At 39.8% G+C, this 27,137-nt stretch overlaps 1 protein-coding gene across 3 annotated transcripts in view; it reads right to left on the bottom strand.

Annotated features, from left to right (window-relative positions):
- Positions 1 to 27,137, bottom strand: part of Arhgap24 (Rho GTPase activating protein 24) — a 629,612-nt gene that overhangs the window by 157,164 nt on the left and 445,311 nt on the right. The window contains exon 1 of one of the 3 annotated variants that reach the window (XM_010621624.3): positions 18,733 to 18,869. The exons of the other annotated variants lie outside the window; for them this stretch is intronic. The gene's annotated coding sequence lies outside the window, so the exon portion shown is untranslated. Of the gene's footprint in view, positions 1 to 18,732; positions 18,870 to 27,137 lie in introns of those variants that run through there. 3 annotated transcript variants of the gene reach the window in all.

Here is a 27,137-nt window from a genome sequence, read left to right as displayed (position 1 = left end):
TTTTTTTTTTTTTTTTTTTTTGTACTGGGGATCGAACTCGGGTCCTTGCGCTTGTGAGGCAGGCAGCAGAACAACTGAGCTAAATCACCAGCCCGATAAGTGCTATTTTTGAGCCTACTATTATTAAAGCATTTTTGACTTTTAGAATCAAATTTCCCCCATAAGGTCTCCATTGAGTCTAACCACTGATTTTGATTCAGTTCTCCTCCAACTTGGTTTGTGATCAGAATTGTGGAAAGAATCAAGTCTGCGAACTGAGGCACCATCGTCATAGTATAAACACTCATTTGCTTTTTGTTTCTTATAGACACTCATTTTTGATAATCATTTTTTGTTCATTATGAACATATAAAAAATTGAAAAGGAAACAACTTTCAGTTTCAGTTTCCTGATTATTTTTCAGGAGTCTCTCTCAATTTGCATTATTAACTCTTAATTTTTCCAATTTTAATCTGAAATAATTTTACCTTGGAATGGAGGTTTCAAATATGCAAGGACTTATTAAAAATGTGGTGGGTGTTAGGGCAAGGGGATTTAGTTCAGTGGTTCTGCCACCTGCCTCACAAGTGCAAGGACCCAAGTTCAATCCTCAGTACAAAAAACAAAACAAAACAAAAACAAAAACAATTGTGTGGTAAATTAAAAAAGAGCATTACAATAAAAACATGATGCTTTAATTAATTCCCCTCCAAATTACTCCACTTCACTTTGAATGCACTTAACCCATCATTCTTGCACTTTCTGCAGCTGTTCTGGAAGTTCCCTTTCATGGGTGTCCCTATAAAGTGTGATCACAGCTATAGGTAGGGATGCTGCCAAGTGTCAACCGATGGCAGGGCAGGCTCATGAAAACATGACATGTCTTCATGCACCTCATTCACCAGCCCAGGCACCTTGTGACTTCCAGCTCTTCCTCAAAGTCAGAATAACCATGAAAGGGAGATGTTTTCAGTGGGTTGAAGACATCCAGACACCCAGCACAACTCCAGACACAGATTGTTTTCTGTAGTCTTTACTCACAATATCTTTGAAAACCACAGTAGAATTATCAAATTAGCCTATGTGGGGTTTTACCGGATTTTGCATGCAATTATTTGAGGTTGAGGGGATGGGAGGGAATGGGCTACAGTTCTGTGAAATTTTATCACATATACTAAATGTGTGCAACTACTACAATGATCAGGGTGCAGAACTATTCCAATTCCCTCTCCCCAACAGACTCCCTCATGGTAGTCACGTCCTTTATACACATGTCCGCTTCCCAGCCCCAGCCTGGCAGTCATAGCTCAGCTCTTTATTTCTACCATTTTAAGGACATTACCTAAAATGGAATCTTGCTATAGGTTGCAATTTGAGATATATTTTTCATTCAGCATAATGCTTTGGGCTCCACCCCAAATTTCTTGACCAGTTTGTTAGCAACTTCTTCCTTTGTACTGCTGAGTTGTATGAAATGACACAGGTGTACCATTATTATGAAGAGAAAATGGTTAATTAATAGGTTCTCTCATTGACAAATTTACATCTCCAACGTTTTTATTTTGTTTTAACAGAAATCCAGTGTTCAAAACAAATTCTAATAATGCCTTTTGTTTCTTGATATTGTCTGTCTATTTTAGTAATAAACTCAAGGTTTTTGGCTAGACTAGAGAGTTTTGAATTTCACTTGAAGTTCTAAGACTCTGTAAAAAATGATAGAAAAATATAGCTCAGATGATTTGAAGACACATTTTCAAGGTATGTGATAAATTCTGCAGCATTACTGATTTAACTTATTCTGAACCATTCTTCCTTACTCTCATAATAGCAGTGTGATACAATTGAGAATGGACGAGTTATATCACAGGAGGTGCCAAATAGTATCACGTCCCTCAGGTATACAGGTGACAGGAATGGCAAGAGACACAAGCTAGGCTCCTTAGCATCACAAAACCCAGTTTTGGGATTTGTGTCACAATTGCCAATAAGAGAAATATCTTTTGCTGCTAAAATCATTCAAACACAATATGGAATCTGCCAAAGTAGAAGAAAACAATACTGAGGAGTAGAGAAAGAGCAAATCCTGTTGACATCATTTGAATCTTCAGATCTGGCCACTTCCATTCTAACTCTTGATGTTTGATTATAAAAATGCATATGGTGCCTTTAATAATTTCCCTTCTCCAGCTGGCACCACGTTAATCAATGTCAGTAGAGGGCAAAAAAGACACTGCCAAAGGGGGTGGGATCTCACTCCTGGGTCCTCTACACATGGCATCTCCTCTGGTCTCTGTGCTCCTGCATTCACAGCATGACTTCCTTCAGGCCCAACTCCTCCAGCACCTACATCTGTTCAGCCTTTGGCATCTGCAGTGCACAGTGACCAAAGCATTCAAGCAACTCCACCGATCCCTCCTCTGCCATCTCAGGCAGGTTTGTAGAGCTCCAGGAGTATCATGGTACCCTGGAGGGCACATTTCCTGTAAGTTATAGGGAAGGAGCTTCCAGAAAGTTGTATGGCCTAAGCAGACAGTGACTTTCAGCTTTCCAGTAGACCAAGGCCTCACCCTTACCAGTGAGGCCTGGCTTTTAGCACAGTGATGCAATCCTCCTTGGTGCTCAGTCTCCCTGCTGTGGTCCGGGCTGCTCCTAGGATCTGTTTTTCCTACATACTAGCCAATCCTCTGATATTCTAATCCGTTGTTATAGTTCTTTGTCTCTAACTTTCTCTGTTCCAATTACTACGTGGTTTCTTTCCTCTGATTAGACCCAGATTGATACACCATGCCTGAGGGCTGAGCTTCCCTTGGAAAGCTTAATTTTACAATCTAATAAATTCCATTTTTTGCTGATGGTGGCTAGAATTGGGCTTTTGTAACTGGAACTTGAGAAGTTATGATACAGCTAAGATTCGTAAAATTACTAGGGAGGTACTACAGAGAAGAAAGCCCTATAAATATCTATTTTAAGTAAACTTGAAATTCAGACTACTAACACACATTTAAAATCTAGCAACCTGTCTCTCAGCTACACAGGGACAGTAGGACAGTGGTAACATTTTACACAGCACGGCTTACCGCATGCAGGGAAAATTCTTCCAGGGAACTGACATTAACCACTTGTTGATGATGTGTCAGTGTAAATAAATTAATATGAAACTGTTAACATGATTATATTGATCCAGATATTACCAAGACAAACTTATGTGACTAGGTGAAGATAGAGTTAATATGAAATATAGATAGCCCAGTAAATTACAATGAGCCAGATTCTCTTAAGCAAAGAAACAACCACAGTTAATTTTCGTTGGAGTTTTATGTTTTTACCATTATGTATGTGTGTATACAAGTTAATTCTCAGCTGCTTTTTCTCCATCATGTTAACTGAAAAATCTCTTATTTTAGAAAAAGGGCTACATTGTGTAGCTAAATTAAAAATGCAAAATAACAAAATCTTAAAAATTCCTAAAACTTGTTCTTAGGGCTGGGGATTTAGCTCAGTGGTTCCTCCACCTGCCTTGCAAGCACAGGGTCCTGAATTCGATCCCCAGTACCCAAAAAAATTCTCTTAAACTGAGAAAATAACATACAAATAAACAGCCTTATCTCAGATTCTGACTGCCAAAAAATAAGAAAGACCACAGTAACCGGGATATGAGTATTTAATGATTATTACATATGAATAAATTTCCAGTTATAGTGATATTCTACATGGAATCTGGCAATAAATTTAAATTGATATATATTGCAAATGTAAAGAGCTATTTATTGACTAAACTCCCAAAACAATGGAGTGTGAACTCTGATTTTTTAGAATTACAACTTATTGTCTTTCCAATAAACTGTCTAGCTTTCGGTGGCAGAAAAAGTAAGACCTATTCACAAGTATTGGCTTTCGTCCACCAGGAAGCATATGGGGAGGAGTCACCAGACTGAAGGGTCTCGGTCCAAACTCTATGTTTCTGTAATTGCTAGAGAAAAGACAAAATCATCAGATATTAAAGAGTTGATAACATTTCACATCCTTTCCTCAAATTTTCATTTTCAAAAATGGATAAGGGACCAAGAGATTCTACTATATAAGTCTTTCCACTGAAGTTTGGGGTAATGTAGGCAGTTGAAATGGATAGAGATTTGATGTCTTTCCTGGCCAAAGCATCATTTTAAAGGAGTAATATAAATGAGTTTTGCCATTAGTATCTCTAAAGTTTACCAATATTTAGAAGGAATCTCTACAAGTCTTACAAGTTATTTGTGATTTTTTTAACAAAGGGTTAAATTGACATCTAAACTAACATTTTATCTTTATTATTCTGAGACAGAAGAATTGGATATTGTTTTCAGCTGAGAATACATTGTTTGTCTCATCATTAAACATGACCGAAGAAGCTTCATGTTTCTTTTTCTATAAAAGTTCATTAGGGCCACTTGACATAACAGCAATGAAATGAGGGCTACATGAAGGAGAGAATGGGAAAATAAAACAAAGAAGCCTAGCAAAAATATCATCCAGGCCTTGTGGGCAACCAGAGCAACTGAGAAGGACCCTAGTTATCACTGACTACATTCAAGTTTTTAAGTAGAATCATTACATACGCTGTTTCACTAGCTTGCACAACAGCCTTGTAACAGTGGGGTTATTGCTCTTCTATGGAGAAAGGACCTGAGAACCAAACTATTCCACAATTATGAATCTATTTGAAGCCCTAAATTTGTTGGAATCTGCCACCCATGGTTTTCTCAATAAACTATGTTACCTTTCAGTACAAGAAAAAGGAAGACGCAAAACAAAAGGCCATTAGGTTATTTCTGTGTGCTCTTGTTTCTATGGTAACACTGATTCCCTTATGTGAACCTTGCATGAATTCTGTATTAATGTACACATCAATCCTGAGACAGTTGACGATTTAAAAAATGTTAAATAATGAAAATCTGAAACATGGAATGGAAAATTCGTGGTGAGGAGTAACTTCCTAGTGGTTACCTGATGGGGATCCCTTGAAACTGGATAATATCTACCTCCTTGGAAAAGATCTGTGGTTCAACATTGCTCCTTGGCTGCTGTTTAGGGATGCATGCAACCTGAAATGCGTGAGGGTGGATCTTTGTCTTATCACTTGGAGAACAACATCCCAGGAGACGAGTGAGAGGAAACAGTGGTCATGAACACAGGCTCAGTGTGGTGCATACAAAAAGCCACACAATTTAAACTTTCTAAAGATTCAGCATTACTATTTTGAAGATAGAAGGATAATGGGAAAATGTAGGGGAAATCCTTCTTCCAGGGAAGTAACACTAATTGCTAGCTGTGACCGAGTTAGCATTGAACAGCTAACACATTCATGTTAATCCAGAGGCCACCGGGATGAACATGGGTGATTAGGTGATGATTAATTTAAAACAAAATACAAATATTTTACTGATTATACCACTGATTTTATAATGTGAAAAAGATACTGAAAACATACACAAAATAATCTCCAGTGATGCATGGCATCTTTCTCTTCCACAGATTTATTATTTCAATAAAATGCAGATATTCTCTTGACAAATGTAAATTGCAGTGCAAAAGATTCACACATCTATTCTCAGTGGCCTCACACAACTTAAAATTATAACAGAAAATAGACTTTTGTTGAAACCAAAGACACAAAGATTTTTCCCCTCAAGGCATCAGGTTGTAAGGTTATATCCCTCTCTATGATATATATTTAAACTGTCCGATTGAGATGTTGGTCATGCTTTTCCCTAGTAGGAAGAGTACTGTTCCCAAAAGAAAATGGCCTAAGACAGAAGACAACTTTTCTTAGTCTTCTTTTCTTTCTATTTTGTACTATTAAATAATCTGAACCTTTCTTCTTGGGTGAAGCCTCAGCAACTTCTATTGGAGATCATCTTACTCAATTCCCCTATTAATTGTTCCTGTTTTTCACATTATGCATGTTTAGAATAAATTATGTTTTTTGTTTTTTTAAAGAAGGCACTGCTTCTTGTGTGTGTGTTTTGGGCAACACCTAGTGTACCAGGAATAGTGGATTAATATAGCAGAGAGCACCACTGGAACTATTTGTACTGTCTTTGCAATATATAGTCACTTTGCCCTATTTTTATGACAGGAAATACCCTAATCTCATTCCCTTATATATCTTACTTGTTATAAAAGATCTCTCTTTTAAAAGCGATCATTTTAAACCTTTGTTTAAAAATAAATTATGATGGAAGAGTTTGGCAAGTGCTATAAATAAACTAAAAAGAAGGATTATCCTATCCATTGAATATTCTGTGGAAAATAAAGTTTAAAATTTCCAGCAATCCCATTTTTATTTTTGTGGGCTATGTTTTGAGCACTTGGTAACTCCCTAGTCCCAATATGTTAACAACATGGCCAGAAATCAAAGCACACACCTCTAAGAAAATATCTTTTAAGATCTAGAAACATAAGACATGTTTGATCTGTTTCCTTGGTGATTCCTCATCACAAAAATTATTGTAGCTGAGCAATTGAAATTACTGCTGGCAGTTTCTTGAAATATACAGTTTGGGGATATTTCAGACTCAAGTATGTGCACTACACTTACTATTTAGGCAAATCTAAAGCAAATAAATTCTATATTACTTCCTCTTCTTAGAAGAAGAGTATAGTGGATGGTATATACCATAATATTTATGACCTGTTAACACAAAAAATTCCTTTAAACATTTATTGGTATTCTACAATGAGCGTTAATACTGCTTTTTTAAAAAAAAAAAATCTGTCAGCCCTCTTATTGTCTTTATGATATCAGAAAAAAATATTCCTCCATTTCAACAAAAATTTCTTCAATACGGAAAAACAATGGGTTCCCTGCACATGATGATATTTTTTAGCCCAATTAAATAATGACAAGATTAAAACAAGTCCACCTCTTAGCTGAAGGGTGCGATTTGTTAATGTCCTTCTGTGATGCAGCAATGAGGCCCGACAGTGCTTTGAAGTGTACTATGATGAATCAGCTTGATGATCTTGGATATCTACAGCAGAAACAATGCCAGCTCTTTGGGATCAGGCATTTCCCAAGAAAATAAAACTAAGCTGTGATACTCTGGGGCGGAAAGACAGAAGCATTTCCTGAATGAGTGGCATTCTGGAGTATTATCCATAAATGGTCATGAGATCTCTCAAAATACCAGTAGGGTGCATGGTGTGCAGAGGGCTCCTTCAGAGCATACGGCTATCCCTTCGATTTGCTTGCCATGCGTTCATGGGAAAATCACAATATTCAATTTTTTTTTCCAAGAAGCATCTTTTAGATAGCAGTCAGCAATCCTACATATTGCAAAGCAGCTGAAGAGAAGATTTTGAATATTCCCACTACAAAGAAATGATAAATATTTTAAGTGATAGGTGTGCTTAATACAGGTGCTCATGTATCAAAATACCACACCACACTCCGGTACTACTATAATTATGTTTCCATTAAAAATAAAATAAAACTTTAAAAGAAGAGGCTCCCTGTGCAGAAGATGTACTGCTGTGCTACTGCAGATGTGGAAGACTGGATGCCTTCACTGTGTCCAACAGAATGCTATGCCATTGATTCTTGGCTTTTCTCACTTTGAAGGATACTCAGTCTGCCCACTCGGTCTTAGCTTTGGTTTTTAGAGAAACCTGAACAAAGAGTAGAAGAACATGGAGGATAAAGGACATGATGGAAAAGGAGAGGACTTGAATGGGATTTCAGGGAACAAACCCCACATTTTTTGAGGCTTTGGGGTGAACTGGAATGAGAGACAGAATTTGAGGGAAGGATTGAGAGAATTTTCAGAGGTAAAACAATAAGTGAAGGGTTGGGACATAGTTGAAAATATTCCAGGGGACTTCAATGGATTTTTAAAATACAGTCACTCGACCATGTTTCTTTAAAGCAGTCTAGGCTGTGAGTACACTATGTGTGGCTTGGCTTATACAGGTAACATATGATACTCTGTTTCCTTCCAACCCTTGGCTTTAGAATGCGCCTTCAGGACCAGCAGAATCTGAATTCTTTTACCCTGGTAACCATGTTTTATCAGAAATACAGTTTTTAAAGCAGTCAAAGCTTCAGATTTTTTATTGGCGCATGATGTTGAATTTTTCCATACAATTGTTTCAAGCTTATTTTAAAATTTTGGATCACTGACAAAGTACAATCACCATCACATTCATTCCTGTTCTTGATTTTCAAATGTCATTGTTGTTTGCAGTGTTGTATTATAGTTGTTCTTTACATAGATATGGGATAGTTTTTTCAGTATCTTTTGTAGCTCCCTATAGCAACAGTCTGACCCTACAGCTGAGCTAATGAGTGCAACTCTCTTCCTTAAACTTGTGTCACTTGGGCAGTGTGGTTCAGCCAAGGCCTCAGCTCAACACAGCCACTCAAGACCCAAATGCAGTGATCCCTTGATTCACGATCTCAACTCTTTCCATGACTCTGGTTGTAACTCAACTGTAAGCATGTACTCCAGGAACGAATTCTGCGACCAGAATCGCAGACAGAGTTAAGTCTGTGAACCGAGGTACCACTGCATGTGTTTTTACACCCTCAGAGCAGGTGCAAGTGTACAGGATGACCCCAGCTGGAACACCTGAAACTTCTACCAAGAACTCAAACACATCGCTTCATCGCGCGGTTACCAAAGCAAGTTGCAGGAACAACTTCGAAGGAAGGAAAGTGTAATCCTCCCGTATGCCTGGGGAGCAGGAGGCTGGGAATATCTGGAGAACACAGTTCATGCAATCACAGCATTTTAACACATATAATGCCCCTTCTGGGTTCATTTCTCAAAGCCTAGCCATTAAGTAGAGAACAATGTTTTACATTAGTGTCTCCTACCTTTACCTTTAAATATGTCTTTCTTCCGTACTGGAATGTGTCACAGCAGCAGCATGAAAACACTGAGTGCATGGATGGTCAGGCCATTATGAAAAATATTTAAGAGGCCAGTACTGATTCCCAAAATGTAGACATTCAGTTCTAGTCTTACCTACATTTTCAGACAATTGGTCTTACACATTATTTCACGCAGTTCCTTCCTTTTTATACCTTCCCCTTCCTCAGAGGGTGGCGAATGTAAGCACACAACAGTTTTGACCTGCACTGTGATCTTTCTTTTAAATGTTATTTATTTATTTTTTGGTACCGGGGGTCAAACTCAGGACCTTGAGCTTATGAGGCAATGCACTGTGATCTTGATGTGCTGTGTGGACCTGCTATTTGTGCCGTATAAACCTACTTACGCGTTGTAGTAATAACAAGTGTTTACTGATGAATGGTTAAATTCCTGCTATATTTATTTTAGGCTAGGTTTTCATTTTTTCCAATGAGTTCATGAAGAGCAAAATCATAAGTAAAACAGTCACACTAAACTTGGCTGAAAACAAAAGACTGGTGCCTGGAAGGATGCTTACTCAGTATTCCCTAGACTAACATATTTCTCAGTGGAGACAAGAGCATCTAGTGCAGCCATGGAAAATCTGGAGGACTACAGTGCTTGAAAATACCATTTATACAACATCAAACTTGAGCCGAATGTAAATCTTTCCCATATGTGATGACTGCTTGCTGCCCAACTTCCAGTTCTAAAAGAGACACTGTAAATATTTCAAATTCTCCTTTGTAATTTCTACCAAAAGTCTGCAGCTGACTTTATGCTGGCAGTTGAAAGAACAATTTCCGAACAGACTAGAAGGAAAGATAGTTCACTCCGGGAAGAGCAAAAAGATAAAATGTTACATTTCAGGTACACATTGATACCATCTTCATATCTCAGAAGAGACCTACATTTCAATAAAAATAAATCACCCTTAAAACTGTGGATACGATAGAACTAAAGACAGTCAAAACACAATCAACCTTCATTTCTGAATTGCATTCTAAAACTCTCAGTATTTCGGTCCAGGATATAGTTATGTAGACTATTTTCAAACCAAATCAAGATAGAGTGTGAAAAAGAATGATGTTTTTCCACTCTTACATGTGGAGAAAGAGGTGGGCTGAGAGCTGTAATAACTCTCAGATAGAGGTAGTAGGTGTGATACGATCAGTAAATTGTCCGGTTTTCCAAGGCATTTATATGATTTAAAGCCGTGCTTCTCTAAGTGTGGTCCACAGACCACGTGCATCCTAATCTGGAGTTGCCCAAGTGCATATCCTGGCCCCACCTACCATATTAACTGAGTAAAATGCTCTGACCAGCAGCCCCAAAAATCTGCATTTGAAGATCTTCATGTTATATCTGTACCTACTAAAAAATTCAAATGCATAGAGACTTACCTTGAGAGATGGCAATAGAAAAAGAAATGTAAAATCAGGGAACTGGGAAACAAGCCAGAAAGGCAGGCCATGAAAAATAAAACATTCTTTCTTAGATCCTAAACTCAGGATGTGTGAGCACCCCAGTCATATTAGAAGAAGAAATACTGTATGGAGGGTTGTTGAATGAAGCTTCTCTGGGGGAACCTGACGGTCTTCCAGGAAGGGGCAATCATCTCCAGTGTCAGCTTCCACAGGGCAGGCACAGCAAAGGCTTCTGCTGACTTCCTGTTCCTCCGATGCTTTCTTGTTGGTTGTTGTGAATATCAGAAGTCTAGGGCAGGCCTGGCCCTGCAGAACACCTGGGCCTCTCTGATTATCACTGTCTGAAATCTAGTTCTTTTTGCTATCATTTATTTTTCACTACTACTTCAGCTTTGATTCTGCTCTGTAGAGTTAGATTTGGGGCTCTCCTATTGTAAGTTGAGTTTCTGCTTTTTCGCAGTCTTAGTTTCGATTATCTCCTATCCAATGCCCAGTTGTTGGTGAGTCTTTCTTGCTTACCATCTCTTTCTGAACAACAGTCCTATCCTTCAGCTGCTGCCAGTCTGCTCCCAGATTTCTCCAGAGGGCTTTGTTCAGTACTGCCTGTTCTTGGGTTTCTATGGAGTTTCTATCCCATCCCTGGGAATGCACCTTGAAATACCTCAATGTATTTTCCAACCAAGAAACTCTCTAAACGTCAAGTGTGTGGGCATCTGTGAGGTTCCATTACACAGGTGTGATTGATCAGATTATTCACTCAGCCTCCAGCCCTTCTCACTTCTTGGGGGTGGTGGGGAATGGGCTAAAAGTTCTACCCTCTCTAATGTCTTGATCTTTCTAGAGGCCAGCCCCATGCCTGAAACTACTTAAAGAACCCAGCTACCACCAACTCCCCAGCACACAAAAGACAATATGATGGTGCATGCCTTCTAGCTACTTTCAGAGGCTGAAGCAGGAAGATCTCTGCTAGCCTGGGCAACTTAGTGAGATACTGTCTTAGAAATAAAATAATAAAAGGGTTGGTATGTAGCTCCATACTATAGAACTTGCCTAGCAGGCATCAAGTTCTAGGTTCAATTTATTATACCACAGTTAACTGATTAATTAGAAGCTAGATGCCAGGAACCAAACACAGAACTCAAATTTGTACTTTTTGTTATGCCACACCATGAGAAAACCAGGAGAGAATTTTCCTTTTTTCTCTTGATCTCCATAGAACTCGTAGCTTAGAGCAGATGTTTTGGACAGCTGAACTGTGCTTTAAGAAATTGGGTAAAGATCACTCATTACCAGTGTGAGCTGGCATTATAAGGCTCTGGTAGCCAAGTAACAATCATTTGGTTTGTTTGTTTATTTATTTACTTAATTTATTTTTTCTGGGTCAGGGATGGAACACAGGACCTTGTACTTATGAGGCAGGTGCGGTGCCACTGAGCTAAATCCCTGGCAATCCTTTTGAGCAATATAAAGAATTTCAACATTAACTTGCATGGCTTACAATAGGTGAGAAGTAAAAAGATAATAGATATTTAATATCCTGAGAAATCTGACTTTGAATGAAATGAAAATGAAATTCTGAAGCTCTATTAAGCAGTATAAAGTGAAGATTCTTCTATAAGATTAATCTTTACATTCCCTGATTTTCTCACTTGTATACTTTAGGGCAAATCCTTTGCCCTTCTAGGAGTGAAATCCCTTCAATGCCAAAGCAAAACAAGTACACTTTAGACCTTTGACAATATGATAAGCCATTATTTTGAAAGCTGGATTTTCTATGACAAAATAGGTTGCTAAAGCGAAGTGGTTTAACGTAAAATATGATTTAATGTTGAAGGCGATGTATACAACATTGGGTGTATAAACTATAATTTCTGTATTCTTCTATACTGGCAGTCGACTGTAGCTTAGGCTGGGGCTCATTTTCCGACGCATCCTCTGGTGGCAGGGGCACACAGACCTTGTCCTGGATAGAGGAGCTGTAGCTCCTAGTCATCATCTCCAAACACACGGGCCTCTCTAGGAGGCTGACTTTATGATGCTGGAGACAAATCCACAGAAGGTGGGCTTGGTCCTCCGTGGCTCGCCTCCTGCCTTCCCCAGGTCTGCCGCTCCCTGCTCCGCCTGGCATCATGCACGGTCCTGAGAAATGGTGAGCATATTGCAGTCTCCGTTCTGTAGCGCAAAGGCACTTAGGGCTTCCTCCTCCTTACATTCACCTGCTGGGCTAGGGCTTCCGGTTCTGCCCCGCTGTGCTTTGCTCACATAGAACATGGAGCGTTGACTGAGGATCCCACCATGCCTCACACCTCGGACTCTCCGAGACCCCTTCGTGTTCTCTCTGCCCTCAGACTTATGAGAATCATTACCTGCTCACAGAGAAGGAATATAGATCTGTTTTGTTGTTGTTGCCATTGTAGTTATAATTGAAACCTGTTTTGGGTGCTACTGAAGATTGAAACCAGGGTCTTTTAGGATTGAGCTACGCCCTCCACACACATACTTTTTAAAATTTTGAGACAAAGTCTTGTTAGTCACTGAATAGGCTGGAGTTGAACTTGGGATCCTCCTGCCTCAGCCTCCCAGAGTGCTAGGATGTAAGGTGTGGAGCACCACAACTGCCTATAATTTAAACTGTAAAGGCCTCAAGGCCTTATGAGGTTCACTTTGTGAAATTCAAAAGCTTGTCATAAACAAAAATATCTACCAATATCCCAAACTCAAACCCATTGCAAATAAAACCCCCAAAACTATTTTTCTGAATGACTCCCTTTTTTTTCAGCAAAATTCCTCCTCAGATGAATGAAATTTGAGCAAAGGTCCTATGGTGAGGTAGGGATGGGGGTGAGGATACAGCTCAGTGCAGACGCAGGTGATGAACCCCTCGGTATGGGTGTTGGGAGGAGGGCGAGAAAGGAGCAGAATGATGGGTCAGGACCAGATCCCTAAAAGGCACACTGTTTCAGGAGGTCCAGGAGAGCAGACTGTGTGAACGTTAGAAAGAGCAGCGGGGAGACCGGGATGAAGTACGGTTGGATTTAACTCACGATTCCTGCATCACCGGCAGCTCTAGGGAGCGATTTCAGTTTTGTGGTGGAAGTAAATGCCAAAGTGTGAAGGGCTTTGGAGTCAGAGGGAGGAGAGGAAGCAGAGACAGAGCACAGAAACTGTTCCCGGCACCAGGTTGAGAGGGCCTGGCTAAGGGAGCTCAGTGCTTGCTTGTTTGTTTAGTGTACAGACGTCTGGGCACCACTCATCTGTGCACGGGAAAAAGCAAAGGTGCAAGTCAAAGGCTTGATTCATGAAGCAAGCCCTTGTGCTGTCTTCCTAAACGTTTTGTTTTAAAATTCCATAAACACCAGTGCCCCAGGAAATGCTTTAGCAGATATTCATTAACAAAATGACAGTTATTTTAAAATGTTCCCATGGCCACGCACCGTGTGTCACTCCTTGTGTACTGAGCACTTCTGACCTCCCTGCAGCCTGAGAACGCTTCCATCCCCTGGGGACTTCGGAGCACAGGGGACATGGCTGGCCTCTTACTCAGACAGGAGGAAGCTGCTTTCCCTTCCTGCTCCCGAATAAATGTAAAAGGAGTCGTTACTCCTTTTGGCTAAATATAGAAATGAGAAGGAAAGTTGAGAATTCTAGATTCTAGATAAGTAAAATTTCTGCACTTAGTTACCCTACTCTATAAAAAATGAATCTAGTGTTTTCATTTCTAAATCATCACAGCTTCCAAATAATCAAATGAGCAAAATTCCCTTGTACCAGACAGCTTATCCTAATTTTATTTACAGCGGGACTTGTTGAAACTCTGTAGGTCCCAATAGTGGGAACACCTTCTTTTATGTCTAGGCACAGCATGTAACAATACACGACCATCTGCCGTTTTATTTTCTCCAAAGTATCCTGAATTGTACAGAAAAATTTCACTTACCTACAGCAAAATAAACAAAACAAAGTCATTGTGTAGCAAGCCTTCATACTTTCCTGTTCCCCAACTCTACATTTTGAATGTGAACAGTGGCCTACAGAGTGGCCTGATGTTTTTTATTCGTAGCATTTTATAATTCTTTTTTCTTTTTTGAGACAGGGTCTCACTATGTAGTTGACACTGACCTGGAACTCACTATGTAGCCCAGGATGGTCTCAAACTCACAGAGATCCTCCTGCCTCAGCCTCCCAAGTGCTGGCATTATAGGCGTGTGCCACCCCCCCAGCCATAGTTTTTATAATTCTGAATTACTGTTTCTAGTAGTAAGTTCACAATTTACTAAGTGATATTGCTTAATGCAGCATTCATATTTTCGCAAAACCCAACAGTGAGCTAAGTAGATCCCATAATAAGATAAAATAAAACATAGCAGTTTCAGTATCATTTTATTTGTTAATGCCCTTTTAATTGAAAATTTAAAACTTGTATTCATGCAACAAACACTTACTGCATCGCTGTAAAAAAGAACCTCTATCTTTGGCCACATTTTCTCTTAACTTGTCTAGCAGCACCAATTTATGAAGTTATGAAGCCCACTGTGGAAATGAGTATGGAAATTTCTCAAAAAAGTAAAGGTAGAGGTTCCATTTGAAAACTAAAACTAGAGGAAGTCCCATTTGACCTAGCCATTCCTCTGTGGGTATCCTCCCTAAGGAATTACAAGCATCAGACCACTCAGATATATGCACACCCATATTTATAGCAGCACAGCTTGTAATAGCTAAATCTTGCAAATAGCCCAGATGCCTATCGACTGATGAATGGATAAAGAAGATGAAGTTTTTTTTATACAATGGAGTACTACTCTGCTGTAAAGAAGGTTGAGATTCAGGCATTCATAGCTAAGTGGATGGACCTTGAGACCATACTCTTGAGTGAAATAAATCAAATGCACATGTTTAATATTGATTGTATTGTTTCTCGCGTGAGAAATTGAAAGTGGAACTAAGGACTGAAATGTATAACAGATATTGGGAAATGGAAAGAAAATGTTCAAAGGGGAAGGGGAACAAGGGAGGAGGGAGGGAGAAAGGAAGGAAGGGACAAGAAAAAAACTGAAAATAGAAGGAAGAAATGAAGACAAAGCTTTTGTATACAGAGAGGGGAGGCAGCATGCGAAAAAGGGGAGAGATGTACAAATGCCCTATGATGAATGTTATCATTGTGCAGGCCTAAACTGTTCCAATACATGTAGTGCTATGGATTAAACAATGACAAATCAGTGTGAGTATCTTTTCTTCTCTCCGAAGTTGTAACTGGAAATTAACTAAGCATGGGATTGTCTGACAGCAAAACAACGGTTCTTCTCTGATTCTCTGATTCAGAAACCCGCCCTGCCCCTCTTCCCGGACCACAACATACACCAACCATTCAGCTTGACAGCTCCTTGGAAAACATAAAGCTTGCCCATTGAGTCCTAGTTTAGAAAGGGCTGGATTTTGGGGCTCTGGGGCATTTTCATAAGTATGTGCTGAGAAGGATGCTTTTAAGTGAATGCTAACATGCTTTAATTTATTTTAGTGGTTTCTTCCCTGTCTGGTTTAAAAGAAATATCTTTCTAAACTAAAGCCTCCCTAAGAGTGTATTCAGAATGACCTCAACTCTTCAGGAATTTTCAATTCTTGGTTTTGTGGTAATAAGTTCTCCATGTAAAAGGCACATTTTTGATATGTCAAATTTCCTGATTAGGCATCAATGTGAGAATTAAATCTGGATGAAAACGGAAGACTCAGTCAAGTGAAGAAAACGACCGCACGGACAGAAAATAGTGACTTCCGATGCAAAAGTGACGTGCTTCAACTGAAATAGCATTTTATTTTAAAAGAAGTCATTCCATTTAACTGAAAGGAAGGAGAAAGAACGTGAAAAAATTCTAAACAGTTTGTCGGAAAAAATTATGCGCAGGCATAATTATGCCACTATGCGCAGGCCCCGAATTTACTATCGCACCCATGGGAGTCCCTCTGCTGTTAAACTGAAGAGTTTGTCACACACACCGCAAGACGTTTCACCTCGCAGGAAAGACTTCCTACAGCGGATGTGTACAATTTGTACTTAGACAAAACAAGTCTCACAATTCTCAGTATGGTCCTATGATCAAGCAATTAGCAAAGGAGTCTAATTAAATTCAACATTTAGGATCGCCCCAGACTCATTTAACAGTTTCATGTATCTCTCCCAATATTTTGGGGTTTTTTTTTTTTCCTTGTGTAGAGTGAGATCAAGGAAAGTAATTACAATTATCAAAGTCGTTGAGAAATCCGTGATTTCTTTTTACTCCGAAAAGCACAACATAAACATATTGGAAGACAAAACACACAACACACGTTGCTGTGTATAGTGGCAGTAAACCCAACATCTGCAGCTTAAAAAATTGCTTTACAGTGATTTTCCAGCTTCAGAAAACATGCAGATTCATTACAATTCAGTTGAGGAAGTCAAAATGCCACTGAGAAAATAAGTCTTGGCTTATTCATTTGTTTTAAGCTATGGTCTCCACATTTCAGAACGTGACAAACCAGAAGGCTAGCTCTCCCCTGGCCCTCTACACTACAGAGCACGGAGCCGCAGCTCCACGTGTATGCATATGAATGGGACTGAATGATCCTCTTTGCTCTTGATTAGCACGAGGTGTGTCCCGCCAATCTGGTGAGTCATTGATTCCCCGACACACACCCCCAGTGACTACAGCGAGGAGAACAAGCGGCACTTTCTGAGATTACAGAGTCCAGAGCTACTTCCATGGCAACCTCTACTACACAGCACAACTGAGATCCTGGGCAGGGGCCCAGCGTTGCCTGAGCACCCAAAATAGATGCCACTGTGCCTCTGCCCTTTCCTCATAAGCTGATCTCTGGGGACCTCAGATAAAGTTACTGCCTCTTAGTCCATCCATAATTCTCTCTCTCTTTTTTTTTCTTGTTTGTTCTTTTGAGGGTTGAACCCAGGACTTTTCTCCATCCCTGGCCCTTTTAAAATTTTTATATTTTAAGACAGAATCTCTCTGAGTCGCTAAACTCCCCAGGCTGGGCTTAAATTTGTGATCCTCCTGCCTCAGCCTTCTAGAGCACTGGGGATTACTGGAATGTGTGAATACACCCAGCTCCATCCATATTCTTCAAAAACTTTTCTTTCTGTTTTTCATGGTCAGTACACAAAATAATAGTTGCAAACAAGTGGCTGAGGAAGAGGGAAGTAATACAATTATGAAAACAGTCTACACACTGGGAAGTAAATAACCCACCCTTCTTTAATACAGAAGGTGGAAATACAGGAAAAAATGTCGTGTAAAAATAATGGAAGATCCTGTGACCTCCTGCTGTAAGAAGTGAGAGCTTTGCATACCACAGGATGGACCAGAGATACCACTGCATTACAGAAGGCAGATTCATGGTGATAATGCTGAGTAATTACCCAAACACGAAATTGTGTTTAATCCCTTCCAGTGAGAGCAGAACATAGAGTGAGCGGATGCCGGAGAGACAATTATCTAGATAAGGCTAAATACTTTAAAAGAAGCAAAAACAAAAGAAAAGAAAAGAAAACAAAACAAAACTTTTGGAGTTTTCAGTAGCAAACCTGTAAACTTCACTTCTCAGGGAGCCCTTAATTAGCTCTATGGCTGGTTAGTGGACCACCAGCAGATATTACAAATTAGCTAGTGAGGCCCCTGGGAAAAGAGTGACACCTTGAATAATCGGGGTCCCCGGGTCTTTCCTTTCAACCTCATGGCCACTCTGGACCATTTACTTGCTTTGGCACCGCCACCAGCAGCCCCTCATGGCTCGGGGACTTGACCTCAGCTTTCAGATGTCACCGGGGAGTCTTGTTCCTTTAAGGTAGATGAGCTCCAACCTAAATAAACTTTACTTTGAAAGAAAGAGCAGGCTTACTAGAATTTTTTTAAAAAGTGAAAGTGAAGAGAAGGAAGGGTTAAAATTGCTATTTAAGCACAGAAGCAAATTGGAAGTAAAGGCACAGCTCAGGAAAGCATGTCTTCCGAGTCAGACGCTGGCCCTTTAGGTCCTCTCACCCGATTGGCTTTGCACTGACTCTGTTCCTCAATTTGAAGAGGTGACCCCCTCACAATCCCCCAGTTAAGCACTTCTGTGCAGCTCTAATGTTAAGTGCAGCCCTGCTAGCCAACACAAACAATAAAATATAGATACACAGACATGTGATGCAACAATAAAAATCAAAGCTAAACTAAACTTCAAAATCATATAACAAACCCCCTGCTTCCTGAAAACAAAACAAAACAATTCTAAGAGGTTCTACTGTCAAACAGTTACAAAATAATACAGCCAAATAGCTAAAGTATTTCAGAGAGTGTTTTCTCTCTGAATAGAGGTGAGGTAGGGGTGGACAAGCAAATGACTACGGACTCTTGGTCCCCAAAACAAATGAACCCTAAAGATTTCAATGAGTAAAAAAACAGTACCTTATAAGTAACTGCTCTTGTCTACGCACAGCTGTTTCCAGAGCCGATTCTTGTTTAACTGTCTACTGCCTTCAGCTTAGAGTTGGCAAAAAAAAAGTACAGAGCTTGTCTGGAAAATACTGTTTGGATATAAACCATTCCTTTCAAAGCAGTGGTAGCTATATTTAAATTTTCTTGTAGACGGGAATATGAACTCTTCCTGTAGCTAATTTTCTTCCTCCTCCTTCCCCTCAGATTTAGTCAGTATCTTCCCATCCCATATATTGAAAAAAAAGAAGCAGAAGGGCGGGGGGGGGGACCTATGACAAAATATACCTTAAATAATGTAGTATTTGGGCATTTAGAAAAAAAAGATCCAGGCGTGTACAAAGAAGAAATAAAAACCATGGAAGTTTCTTCAAGACTTTGAACATGTTCTAGCCCAGTACTCTCCGTGTAGATGAAGAAACAGAAGCCCAGAGAAAATATGGCCAGCATAAGGTCATTTCTGTAGTTCTTCAGTGACACGGTAAATGGGTCACACTCTCACAACGCCCAAGCCAGTGTTCTGCCCACCACACTGTGGAGCCCAAGAGGAAACCGTTTCTCTCTCCGCTGTGTCCGTGTCCATAGTACTTACATGACCTGGCAGAGGTCACATACAACGAGCACGTGAAAATTACCCTCCCCCCACTCTCTCAGGCTTAAAATCCTTAACTTTAAAAGTTTCCCTGTCACGGCTATTCCTTGGCACGCTTACTAAATAATCTTTTCCTTTAGTGGTTGCTGCGAATATTGTTCATGCTTTGGGAGTTACCGATTTTCAGGGACGGGAACGTCCAGTCGTCTTTACAGAGGAGTCCGTCATGGAGAATGGTGACAGGGCAGGTGTTCGATTAAGTCTTTGGCCATTTTATCCCATGTCAGCAAACTGTCCCATGGCCCTTGAACTGGAGACACTTTGATCTTCCCACAAACTCCAACTTGCATCTTGTCAGGATGCATTTTGACCACACAGAAACATTTATTATTTATGTTATCTTTTTATTAGTACATGTCTGCAGTACATGCGGTTTACAATCATCCTGGGGAGTGGATGATGTGTATATACAGCTGGGCTTTTTGTTTGTTTTAATGCCCTCCCATCTCTCGCCCCCATCCTCTAAAGTCTTCTTTCCCCCTTTTCATTCCTGGCTATTTTATGAATCCTATCTCACGTTTATGAGATATAATGTTTACACTCATTGAAGTTACTAGGTTCCTGTACGGTACATGGCCTATCTTTATTCTACTTATTTTTCTCCTGTCTCCCCTCTTCTCTCACCCTCATTGTCCCGGACACCTTCTAATTGTTCTTGGTGCTGCTGAGGACCACACTACAAGGCCTTAAGCATGCCAGGCAAGCCCTCTACCACTGATCTACATCCCCAGACCCTATTTTTATTATTATCAATCAAATATTATGTTACATAAAGCAGAAAAGAAACATAATTTTTATTTGGTATCTTTTACAAAACATTCTATCTTTCCCTCATTAAGTTTAATGGTACATTTTAGGAATACAATACAGTTACATTCATTATTGGGATTTGTACCTTTACGCGATGTGTCTTTGTTCTGACTTTTTCCCCATCCTCTTGCACTCACTTCATCCCCTCTACCCCTTCCTATGTACAAAGATTTTGTTTCCATTTTTTCCTTTTCTTATATTTTTTTCTTTCCCTTCTTTCCTTTCCCCTACCCCTACCACTTCCCCTACCCCTTTAGACCTTTTCTTCTTATTTCACATTATCAATTATACATTTTGATCCGTACTGACTCTTTTAGTTTCTCACACCAGAGAAACTATTCAGTATTTACACATTTGTGTCCTGTTTATTTCGCTTACATAACATTTTTATGTGCAAAGAAATTATTTTGCTCTAACTGAAGTAGTGATGTCCTTATAATAATAATTTTATTCTTTTTTCTTTCTTTTAACAATTAACAGATTTTTTTTAACACTTATAACACCTATCTCAGCCTTTCCATGTAAATGATAAACAATATGTTCTTTAGAAAAGTGTATAATTTTCAAAGAAACTCTGAGCTTGGATCAGAAACATGGTTAAACTTTCTATGAGTATTTTTGGGTTCATTCTCACACTTTGTGTCTTACATGCCATTCACGGAATCACCCCAATCTCAACACCCACTGCCCAGGTCAGAAAGGTCAAAATATCAAGTGGCCCAGATTGAAATCACTCCGGCCACATCACCTTTTCATCTCATCTGGCTCCAACATTAGAGCAAAGTGAACTTTACAACCTGAAATTCAAAGACGTAACAGTGACGGCTCAGACCACTCAAGGCTCATCTTTGTCTGTTCCTGACTCTTCAGCTCACTCTGGTCTTGATAATTCTCATCTATGTGTAAGAAATACACTCTTCTATCATTGACAGAAAATAATGCATTTCTGACCAAAGAATTATAAAAGCATAATACTCAAATGACAATTAAATTTCTTGATACATATTTTCCAAAACAATGAGGAATCAATAGGAATGGTATGAATTGTTCAGTCCTGAAAGATAAGCCAATGAGATCCAAGATTGAGAAAGAAATCTTGGGAAGCTGCACTTTATGCTCTTTGTACCAGCGGGGTGCTCTTGTGCTTTCGTTGTCAGTTAATTATGTATCATTGAGCTTTGTGCAAAGGAAAACCCCTAAGACATTAACATGTCGATTGACAGATGTCACTGATGACTCATGAAATACAGTGAGTCTGACACACACATCACCTGGATTCACGGTTATTCCATATCTTTTTATTCTGTAAGCTTTACTTGGGATGTTGAGCACTGTACCTTGGTCTATTAGAAGGAGCAAGAAGGAGACATGAGTAAAATACTGAGAAAGTAGGCTTTGAGGTAAGCAAGAAACCAACGAAAGGAATCAAGGTGCCCCGGGGAAGGAAGGAAGCAAGGTGTGAGAAGTCACACTCAAGCAAAGCACTTAGAGCAAGACTGGGCTGACCACAGACAATAAATAGATTGCATGTGTGGAGTTTAAGAATCAAAGTCTCTCAAAATAGGGCAAGCAAGGAGTGAACTAGCAATTTTGGTGACCAACAGGAAACTGGCCTTCAAACCTACTTTGTAATTCATGGCCTGGTTCATCCCCAGCTATTGGAAGAGGAACATATGCTGTCAATATATGAATTCAGCACATGACAAAATAGCACATTTCACAACCATTTATAACATTTTTTTGTCCCTCTATATTTAGGTCCCCTAGCCATGCTCTAGGTCACCCTACTCTGGAAAGGCTCTGTATTTCAGAACCCTAGAGTCATTTAGAGGGACATGTGGTGTCGTGTCATCTCAGAGATGGGCGAGGAACTCACAGCTGAGGTGAACATCAGGGCAGGCTATATAAAGAGAGGAGAATGACAGGGACTGTCTAGCTCCTGATCTGTTCCTCTCAGCTTTCAGGGTTACAGTAACACTAGAAGAAGGCATGCACTAAGGAGGTCATGAGAGCTCTTTGGCGACAGCAATGAAAGACAGTGACTGCATGAACAGCTCCTGGACTGCAATATAATCTTCTATTCTTGGGAGATTCTATGCAGGAGAGCTTCAAGCAGTTCCAGAGTAATCCATAGAACAGTTCCAGCTCCCTTCCACCAATCTAGGTGCACGCTTGCTTTGCTGCCCCTTCCTGGCAACAACCCCCTTTCCTCACAGCAGCCAGAGTGAACCTCCCCGCTCTCCCACCCACCGGCGATTCTCATGCTTTCCATTGCTCCCGTGCCTCGCACCAGTCCATGGATTCCTATTAGCCCCTTCATTCCTCCCAGGGCTGCTCTGTTGTCCTCAGTACAAATCCACCCAGCTACCCGTGGCCTCCGAAGTCCTGCATGACTTAGACCTATTTAATTCTCCTATGAATTTCCAAACCTGCTGCCCACGAGTCCAGCATGCTCTTTGATCAAAATTTCACACAAATATCTTCCTCTCATAATTCAGGACTCATGTCAAGTGCTACCTCCTCAGAAAAGAGATTTCCTGACCATACAAGGCAACCATCCTCCAGCCCACACACTTTCTACCCCATTTCCAATCTTAGTTATTTCTTCATAGCAGTACAGCTCTCTGAAATTATTTTTTTGTGCTTATTCACTCGAGTAGTTGCTTGAAATACATTCACTTTCTCTCTTTTGATATCCATACACAAATATATACCAAAAAATACACGATCAGAAACATGCTATTTAGGTTTTTTAAATCACATTATCCTCCTGTTCAGGTAAGGAGCTAGTATGAAACAGACTTTTGACAAATATTTCTTTGATAAATTAATTGTCTTCCCAGTCCAGTCAACATATATCTATTACAGCTCCTTAAACATGGAAGCAAAAACTTACTTACGTCTACAATTGACTTACCATAGCTCATTTCTCTAAGGGCTCAGCAATCCCAGGAAGGAAGAAAAGAGCCCCAGATGGGCTGGGATAGTCCTAGCTACAAGGCATAGCTAAGCTCTCGAATTTTGTTAACACAAAGGCCAGTGATCTGTCCTCTATGGATATACAGTGTGCAGCTAGGTAGATATTTGCTTACATTTGGTAAAAGCTCTTATGAGCTTCTGCCATCTCCTTTATTTCCTGCGGCCCACAGTACTTAGAAACAGCAGATGTCCAAGAGCTAATTCTATCCTGTCTGGGTGGTTTCAAGATGCTGCCTTCACCTGCCACCTCTTCAGGAGCAAAAGCTAAACCCTTGCACTTGCAACGCATGTTTTCTAAATGGAAAGGGGGAGAGCAGGTAGTTTTGGAAAGGTGCACTCAGAGATCATCTAATCTCTGTCTCAGCTCTGCTCCGCACTGATGCAGAGCTCTCCAGTGAGCTGTAAATTAGATTTCCCCTCCTGCCTCATGTCCCACTGCTTCCTAATTACCCGTTGCAGTGAGTCAGCTCTCTGTGTCCTGGGGCGAGGTCACGCTGTGGGATAATGGGGCTGGTTCAAAGCACTCTGGGTGTAGTCAGATCAGAAAGCTGGCTGGGTGATGGCAAGACAGACAGAGGGTGAGGTTTGTTAGGAGGAAAATGATTTCCCCCAAGCACCACAGAGCTCCTCCTTCCAGGGAGAAGATTTTTTTTTCCCCTAAGTCTTGCCTACTGCTACTGAGAAGAAAATAGCTTCTTAAAGTCATTTAAACAGGAAGAAAAATTTTCCTATGTTACTGAGCATTCATCAATATAAGTACACAAATGTCATCTGGTCCATGAATCAAAGCTACAGATACCATAGTGACTGTCTTTTATGAACAAAAATTTGTACTAGGTTATGAACTTTATGTAGTTATTCTTTGTTATATCATAGTTGCTACATTTTTATCTAGAATAAAATTAAAGTTCTTTCCTTGAATTTCATAAACCTTATATTTTATTTAGTTCATATAATGTGCCCAATGAGTGGGGAGAAAAAGGAAGAAAAAGAAAGGAAAAAAAAAGGGAATAAAATTGTGCCTCAAAATTTTACCTTCTGGAGATTGTAAAAGTTTACAGATTACTGGGAAGGTAATCACATAATCATGGGGTTGCAGGGAAGCATCAAAGTGGCATGGAATTAAGATTATAAGCAACCAAAGAAAGAGATGAAACCAAAATGTAATTTGGATAGGGAGGGGAGCCTAGATTAACATTCTGGGGAAACACAGGATACTCTTAGATCACTTTAAGGAGTTTTATTGAGACAGAATGTAGAATGAAAGACAAGACTAAAAGATGAAATATACAGAAGGGAATATGGGCAAAAACCATGCTCAGGAGTTTGGTTTTTATCCTGAAGGCAATGAGTAGCTACAGAAGGGTTTTAAACTGGAGAAACAATTCAGAGACCAGTGCTTTAAGACTAGTTTCTCCAACCAACTAAAGACATTACGACAGCATGGAATTAAGCAGAAGGGAGGGAAGGGAAGGAAGGAGTTAGGAAGAGAGGCAGAGAGGGGAAGAGAGAGAGACCATAAGTACGAAGATGTGGCAAAGGTGAACTTGTTTCTAAAATCTCTATACACTAATGAATAAATGAACAAATGAATGAATCCAGTATTAGAACTGGGTGGCACTAGTATTTAATGAGTTCTCATCACCAGTTTGAAAGTCATTTTTCATAAATTCTCTCTGCTTACAAATGAAGAAATGAGCTACACTTACTGAAAGAAGAATAGCAGAATAGTCGTCTCACAAGCTTATTATATTTCTTTCTTTTTTCACAGTAAGTTCCCTGTCTCTTTACAGTAAGTTACTTGTAATATATTTTTGGACACTTTTAAAAAACTTGGACACTGGTTGACAGCACTTGAAGGTTTGTTTGGAATTTAATTTGGCAAAATTTTCAGAGATTCCGTGAGTAGAACTGTTTAGTTTCTAGGCATCGGAACATGAAGATTTGAGTTCAGCACATAAAACAACTGCATCTGTGAGGTTTCTATAGAACTCCGTGTTGAACTACCCTGCAAAGCTCACATCCTCCATCAAATGCCTCCTGGTAATCTAATTAGTTTCAGGCCTGGAAGATTTGCTCACACACTACGCTAGGACAGTCAGTGGAGAGGAGAATGGAGGTGGACCTGGCAGATAGCCTAGTTCAATCAAGTCAGATACTGAATTTCCAGGTGCATGGAGTTTAAAGGATAATGGAGTTTCAGTGAATCTAGGAAGTCAAGAGATAAAACACTAAGACATGGAAAACAGGAGCAGACCGCGCAAACAGCAGAAAATGCTTAGACCTGCCTTATAGCTTGAGGAGGAAAATTCCTTCTTGAGCATGTTTTGTACTCACAGTGGTAAGGTAGCATCATACTTTACTGTCAGTGTTTGACCCTTTGAGAGTACAAGGAGGCACTGTTGTTAGTTACAATGGGACACCAGATAAAAGCAGGACTCTTACAGCAAAGTTGGACATGCATCACTCTATTTAGGAGGTAGACATCAAAACTGACCTTCAGATGGTGACAGTATCAAGAATAAAGTCATAGGGTTCAAAGTAATTCATTCCTACAGTGAGGGAACACAACAAAATTCAAGAATGCTTATATAATTTGAACAAGGTGTCCAAAATTCAGACACAAAGCCCAGAGACACTGAATTGTGTTATTACATTAATCATCTTAGTCCCGTGGTTTGTTTTAATCGTGATGTTTCTTCATGACAGGAACAGCATGGATAACAGGTGGAGATGGTGAATGTTAGGTGTCAACATGCCTGGGCTTGGGGATGCTCAGGTAGCTGGCAGAATGTTACTTCTGAGTGTGTCTGTGACAGTGTTTCCAGAAGAGATTAGCTTTGTGTCATTGGACTGGTGACAAAGGTAACTCTTCCAGTGCAGTGGACATCATTCAAGCCTCTGAGGATAGGAAGTGGTCAATGGTAAAGGCAGAGTGAACTTCCCTTCTCTGCCAAGCTCTTGGGCCCCAGCCTCCCTATTTATAGACATGGTGCTTCTGGGACTTGTACTATGGCTTTCATGCTTGGACTGGAACCACACCACTGGTTGTCCCGGGTCTCCAGCTGGTAGATAGCAGATCATGAAATTTCTCTGCCTCTGTAATCCTGGAACCAATCCTTCACGAGAAATCCCCTTTATAAATCTATATATCTCATATTGATTCTGTTTCTTTGGAAAATTCTAACAGGGTTACTGATAAACAGTGTCGGGTTTCCCCTCTAAGTAATGTATTTGCATAAACATCTTGGCTATAAAAATATAAAGATATTGAAAGTAAGCAGGTACCCCAAAATTATTTTATAAAAAATATACAGACTTCATTTGCATCTCACAAATGACCAATGATATTGAACATTTTTTCATATGATTATTTGTTGTTTCTACTTCTTCATCTGAGAAACAGCTATTCATTTCAGATGCCCATTTCCGGATTGGGTCTCTCAATTTGGAAGGTGCAAGGTTGTTTTAGTTCTTTATATATTGTAGATAGCAGTCCTTTGTATAAAGAACAGCTGGTAAAAATTTTTCCCACATTGTGGGTTTTCTCTTCAGCCTGTTGGGGCTTCTCTTGCTGTGCAAAAGCTTTTTAACAAGCTGAGACCTCGGCTGTTGATTCTTTGTGATAGTTCCTGTGTGACTGAGGTTTTGTTCCTAAAGTCTTTGCTTACACTGATGTCTTCAGAAGTCCTACCCATTCCGTCCTCCACAAGATTAAGGTTTCTGCCTTAATATTTAGATCTTTGATCCATTTTGATTTTAGTTTAGTGCATGGTGAAAGATATGGGTCTAGTTTTAATCTTTCGTAAGTTGAAACCCAGTTTCTCAGCAACATATGTGCACCCATGTTTATATTGGCACGGTGTGTAATAGCTAAATCTTGAAAATAGCCCAAATACCAAAATTAAAACCACAACCTACATTTTATCATATATAT

The sequence above is a fragment of the Fukomys damarensis genome, unplaced genomic scaffold (assembly GCF_012274545.1).
Source record: "Fukomys damarensis isolate Sample0158 unplaced genomic scaffold, DMR_v1.0_HiC HiC_scaffold_37, whole genome shotgun sequence".
NCBI lineage: Eukaryota > Metazoa > Chordata > Mammalia > Rodentia > Bathyergidae > Fukomys > Fukomys damarensis.
Note: the sequence above shows the minus strand (reverse complement) of the source record. Positions and strands in the feature narration are given on the sequence as shown.